This window comes from Hypanus sabinus, unplaced genomic scaffold, assembly GCF_030144855.1.
Source record: "Hypanus sabinus isolate sHypSab1 unplaced genomic scaffold, sHypSab1.hap1 scaffold_667, whole genome shotgun sequence".
Lineage (NCBI taxonomy): Eukaryota > Metazoa > Chordata > Chondrichthyes > Myliobatiformes > Dasyatidae > Hypanus > Hypanus sabinus.
The window spans coordinates 73,171-79,960 of record NW_026781521.1 but is presented as its reverse complement, the minus strand read 5'-3'; positions in this window follow the sequence as shown (position 1 = coordinate 79,960).

Here is a 6,790-nt window from a genome sequence, read left to right as displayed (position 1 = left end):
GTGTGTTGTTGTTTGAATTTCTGATTTCCTCGTGTTTGCTTTTAGGGATATCGTCTTCAAGCGAATCGCCACTCCACATACCCAGGCAAGGGTTAACACGTAAGTGGTTTCCACAGGATTCCCCAAACAAAATCCTTTCCTGTGGATTATTCGGGGTGACAGGCACACATTCGGTGTGTACTGCATCGATAATCAAACCACCCTTGTGGGTAGAGGAGAGTTCCAAGCAGAGACGCTTGGCCACTAGCTTCCTTGTCTAAATCCTTTTGTTCTCTTTCTTAGCGTCCTTCTGACTGTGAGTTTCTGTGTCCTCTCTTAAAACGAAACAAACTGCGAGTAATGTAAACAAGCTGCAAGTCAGACAGTTCCGCCTCCTTGAGCTCTCTCTCTGTAAAAATCAAAAGTAAGCTGAGAAAGTCAGCGGCTGACATCATTGTTAATCCCCACCTCACTCAGGCACTCTCTTAAAATGACAGTCCACAGCAAACGAAAATTAGGGATTCATTACACTTCTTCTCCCACCCAAAAATTTATTTTTGCTCTAAAAGAGAAAAGTTTTAACTGCAAGCTAGAGTATGTAAAATAATGCATGCATGGTTATCATGTAACTCATTGCAGAATCGTATACAAATACCAGATTCTGCCTCACTATTAAAACTGTAAGGTCAGCATCTGGAAAGACAATCGGCAATGATATTGTCCGTGCTTTTCATATACATTATCACAATACCATATTCTTGCAAAATCAGACTCTAGTTTAACACTAAAACGACTTTCAATCGATCAAATGCCTACTGACGAGGTTCGCTCCGAACAAACTTTTCACCGTTCTTCAGGAGATTGGTCAGAGGAAGAGCGATATCAGCAAAGTTCTTACAGTACTTACGATAATATCCAACCATTCCCAGAAACCTTCTAAGAGCCTTCTTACCAGTCAGAATAGGAACTTGCGAAATTGCCTGCACTTTTGCCCGAACAGGAGCCCAGTTGCCTTGATCTACAACATAGCCAAGATAGGTCACAGTGACATGGCAAAATTCACTCTTAGCCAAGTTACCTGTAAGGCTGGCCCGGGAAAGCCTGTCAAACAGCTTTTCTACTGCAGAGACATGCTCTTCCCAAGTGCCACTCCCTGTGAGGAAGTCATCAATACAGGCATCTGTGTGTTCTAACCCTGGAGTTCCAAAATCAATCACTCTCTGAAATGTTACTGGAGCATTTTTCCTTCCAAAAGGTAAAACATTGTATTTATGCAACCCAGATGGTGTCACAAACGCAGAGATTTCTCTACCTCTGTCCATCAATGGAACACACCAATACCCTTTCAAAAGATCAATCTTTGTTGAAAATGTAGCTTTTCCAACTTTATCGATGCGATCATCCACCCTAGGGATAGGGTAGGCAACTGTTTTTGTTACTATATTTACCTTCCTATAATCAGTGTAAAATCTAACACTACCATCAGGTTTGGGCACAATAACGTAGTGTGACTCCAATCTGATGCTAAAGGCCTAATAATACCATTTTTCAGCAGATATTCAATTCCCTGCTCAGCCAATTCACACTTTTCGACGTTCATGCGATATGGGTGTTGTTTGACCAGTTTGGCTTGACCAAAATCTACGTCATGTACAGCGACCGTAGTTTGTTTGGGAACATCAAATCTTTAAACTTCAGAATTAATTCCTTCAGCTGTTGTTGTTGCTTTGGCTGCAGATGAGCCAACTTGTTATCAATGTCTTGTTAACAACCGAGTTCACTAGCCTAACTGGGACCATGTCTGGCTTGTGAAAAGTCTCAGACGAGTCAATTGTTTCATTCTCAGGGTGACCAGATCCATATGTTTTGACAACAACACCCAGAGATGGTGCCAGTATGGTAAAATAAGGCTTTATCATATTTATGTGTACAACCTGAGTTAGCTTACGTCACTCGGGTGTTTTAATAACATAATTCACATCATTAATTTAAGAGCCTATTTCATACGGTCCATTGAATTTCACCTGGAGTGGATTCGGCAACATTGGAGATAACATAAGTAGGATAAGATAAGATAAGATATCCCCCACCTGGTATTTTCTTTCGCAAGACTGCTTATCAAACCAACATTTCATTTTGTTTTGAGAAATCTTTAAGTTTTGTCTCACTAGACTACATCCTTGGTGTAGTTTTTTTTGGAACTTCAAAACATAGTCTAACAAGTTAAGATGTACATCCCCATCAATCTTCTGTTCCTTTAACAAGGTCAAAGGTCCCCTCAGTCTACAACCAAATAGAAATTCCAGTGAACTAAAGCCCAGTGATCCTGTACTGATTCTCTTACTGAGAACAAAAGCGAATATATTCCTTCGTCCCAGTCTTTTTTTTCTCAACACAGTATGTCTCAATCATTGTATTGAGTTTCAAATGGGCCAACACAATCCACTATAACTTTAGAAAAGGGCTCACCGAATGCAGGTATAGACCACAGTGGGGCCACTGGGGTGCCCTGTTGGGGTTTAACCACAACTGGACAGGTGTGACAGGTTTGCAAACGGTCACAGCTTTCCTCAAATTAGGACAGTAAACTGATTTCATAAACCTGTTCACAGTTATATTCACTTCAAAATGGCCACGTAAGGGCATATTGTGGGCCAAAGTTAAAATATCAGCCCTACAAACTTTAGGAACTACAGTTTGGTGAACAATTCCCATTCCTCACTCGCTGGTATACCAGGTGGTCTTCACTTCCTCATTATCACTCCATCCTTGATATCATACCCTACTGGCACTTTCCTAATCTAATCATCTGAGAGAGCTGTATATATGAAGCTTCATTCTCAGGGTCTCAATTCTGTTCTGCTATAAACTCCTTCCTAGACAGCGATAAATCTTACTCGTCAGACTTACTGCCTGAATCCTGTTGAAACAATGAAGGCAGAAAAGTTCCTGACAAGTCATCATAACCTGAATACCGATTTTGGCTATCATTGGTATCAGAATCATGCTGCACAGACAGTCTGCGTCGTCAGAATTTTTAGCCATACTTCGAGTTCCTGCGCAGGAAGGATAAATGTTAAAATCCATCTGTGGGTCGTCAGTTGTCAGTTGGTAAGTTGTTAACTGCAATGAAGGAACAACTTTAACATCTGCCTGGTCATTCCCTAACAGCAAACCAACCTCTTCCACCAGTAAACTGGAGCATAATCCCATCCTAACAGGTCCTGAAACCAATCCTGACTGTAAAGTTACCTTGTACAATGGAACAGAAACCACACCACCCCCAAGGCCTTTAATAAGATTTACCTCACCAGTGTTAGACTCATCACCAAACTTTAGAACACTGTCTAATATGGGTAAATTAATGGAAAGTATTCTTAGAGATAGTATTTATAATTATTGGATAGACGGGATCTGATTAGAAGTAGCCAGCATGGATTTGTGCGTGGAAGGTCATGTTTGACAAACCTTATTGAATTTTTTGAAGAAGTTACGAGGAATGCTGACGAGGATAAGGCAGTGGATGTAGTCTATATGGACTTCAGCAAAGCCTTTGACAAAGTTCCACATGGAAGGTTAGTTAAGAAGGTTCAGTCGTTCGGTATTAATGCTTGAATAATAAAATGGATTCAACAGTGGCTAGATGGGAGATGCCAGAGAGTAGTGGTGGATAATTGTTTATCGGGATGGAGGCCGGTGACTAGCGGGGTGCCTCAGGGATCTGTTTTGGGCCCAATGTTGTTTGTAATATGCATAAATTATCTGGATGATGGGGTGGTAAATTGGATTAGTAAGTATGCCGATGATACTAAGGTAGGAGCTGTTGTGGATTTTCAAAGCTTGCAGGGAGATTTATGCCGGTTAGAAGAATGGGCTGAACGTTGGCAGATGGAGTTTAATGCTGAGAAGTGTGAGGTTCTACATTGTGGCAGGAATAATCCAAATAGAACATACAGAGTAAATGGTAGGGCATTGAGGAATGCAGAGGAACAGAGAGATCTAGGAATAACTGTGCATAGTTCCCTGAAAGTGGAGTCTCATGGAGATAGGGTGGTGAAGAGGGCTTTCGGAACGCTGGCCTTTATAAATCAAAGCATTGAGTACAGAAGTTGGGATGTAATGCTAAAGTTGTACAAGGCATTGGTAAGGCCAAATTTGGAATATTGTGTGCAGTTCTGGTCACCGAATTATAGGAAAAATATCAATAAATAGAGAGAGTGCAGAGACGGTTTACTAGGATGTTACCTAGGTTTCAGCAATTAAGTTACAGAGAAAGGTTGAACAAGTTAGGTCTCTATTCATTGGAGCGTAGAAGGTTGAGGGGGGATTTGATCGAGGTATTTAAAATTTTGAGAGGGATAGATAGAGTTGACGTGAACAGGCTGTTTCCATTGAGACTAGGGGAGATTCAAACTAGAGGACATGATATGAGAGTTAGGGGGCAGAAGTTTAAGGGAAACACGAGGGGGTATTTCTTTACTCAAAGAGTGATAGCTGTGTGGAATGAGCTTCCTGTAGAAGTAGTAGAGGCCAGTTCAGTTGTGTCATTTAAGGTAAAATTGGATAGGTATATGGACAGGAAAGGAGTGGAGGGTTATGGGCTGAGTGCGGGTAGGTGGGACTAGGTGAGATTAAGGGTTCGGCACGGACTAGGAGGGCCCAGATGGCCTGTTTCCGTGCTGTGATTGTTATATGGTTATAATATCAGTGACTGAGAAAACCCTGTATCTCAAACAATTTTCAGTGGTACCTGGGGTGACCCTTCCTTTAATAATACAATCCCAACTGACATAAAATGATGCTGGGTCAGAGCTACCAAATCCTTATCTGAACCTCAACAGAAACCCTGTGGGTTTATAAGTGCTTCAACATACTGAACACAGGCATTTTCGACTGCCTCCTTTTCCTTTTTCTTCCCCAGGAGCCAACAATTAGCCATCATATGACCAACTTTCTTGCAATGGTAACATGTAAGACCAGAATACCTCTCCTTCAACTGCTTCCCTTCATCCTTACTCTTGTCATTAGTTCCAGATTTAATTTCTGGTTTACCCTGGTGATCCCTGCTACTCTTTTGGAAGCTCTTATTCAAGGTAAACTTAATCTTCTGAGTTAGAGCAAACTCATCTGCTAATCTAGCAGACTCCTGCAAAGTGGCAGCATCCTTTTCATCTAAATATCTCTTTATGTCATCAGGGACGCACCCTCTGAATTCTTCAATTAAAACCAACTCTTACAAGCTCTTAAAATCATCATTTATATTTCTATATGTGCACCAGCGGTCTAAAAACACAAACTTCTCATAGGCAAGTTCCATATAAGTTTGGTTCACAGTCTTCCTCAAATTTCTAAACTTTTGCCTGTATGATTCTGGGGAAAACTCGCAAGCTTTGAGCATAGCCTGTTTTACGCTGTCATAATCAGCTGTTTCATCAACCGTCAAAGCAGAATAGGCTTGCTGAGCCGTCCCCTTAATTACACTTTGTAAGAGAATAGGCCAACCCTCTTTTGGCCACTTTAAACTCTGAGCAACCTTCTCAAAATGCTGAAAGTACTTATCAAACTTTGCTTCGTCAAATGGAGGTACCAATTTAACTTCCCGACCGGCCTTAAACTTACCACCAGAGTCGAACACTCGACCTTTTTGCTGCAATCTCTCTATCTTTTCCAGCTCGAACAGCCTCTGCCTTTCTGCTTCTGTTTTTCTGCTTCCTCCCTGTTTTTCTGCCTCTCTAGCCTCAAACTGCCTCTGACTTTCCGCAGCCTCTGCATTTAATTTTTCTCACTTGTACTGGAGCTCAAGCTCACGAGGTTTACTTTTTTTACTTTTTGTCGATTTCCCCTTAGCAAGATTGAACCTTTTAGCAATACATAACAACTCAGTCCTTCTGGCGCCCTCCAATGCCTGGCACTTCGAGACATCTATCAACATCCGTTGCTACTGATTTTCCACACACAAATAAATCAAAAGGTATTTCCCCAATAAAATCGATAATTAATCGATAAATCGATAATTAATGACTTTGCCTCCAAATCTGTTCATAATCCAGGCAGAGGCCCAACATTTGTTATGAATTGTAACGCTTTAGAAACGAACACCAGCAATAGGCTACACCTGGAGTCTGCTTTGATATTAAAACTATCTTTATTAGAATCTACTTATAATATAGTAACTTAAACAAGATAAACAAATGTGTTATGTGTATATATGTGTGTAAATATAACTCCCAAACTATTGAGCTCGGGGGAAACAAGGCTGAGAGTCTTGAGATGACAATGTACCAAAGTTCAGTTCAACCATGGAATAGGTGATGAGAGAGATATTGGTCATCCAGCGTAAATGTTGAGAGAAGGCAATTCCGTCGAATTCCACAGGTTTCAGCAATTGCTGTAGATTTTATCCGTCATCATTTCAAATCCACATACGAACTATCACCGAAAGTGACTTCTCACAAGGGGTTTCGTCTTCAAGTGAATTACCTCACCACAGCCCGGCAAGGGTTAACACATCAGTGGTGTTCACAGGATACCCCAAATCAGATCCACTCATATGGATCAAACGAGTTGACAACCACACATTCGATGTACGCTGAATCGATAATTAACTCACCCTTGTGGGCATATGGACATTGCGTTAAGTGACCCTTGGCCACGAGTTCCCTTGTTCTGATCCTTCAATTTTTTCTCCTTCAGCGCCATCTGACTGAGTGTCTGTGTCCTCGGTTAAAACTAAACAAGCTGCGAGCGATATAAACAAGCTGCAAGTCAAACTGACTGAACTTTTAAATTTTTCTCTATTAAAATGACAATC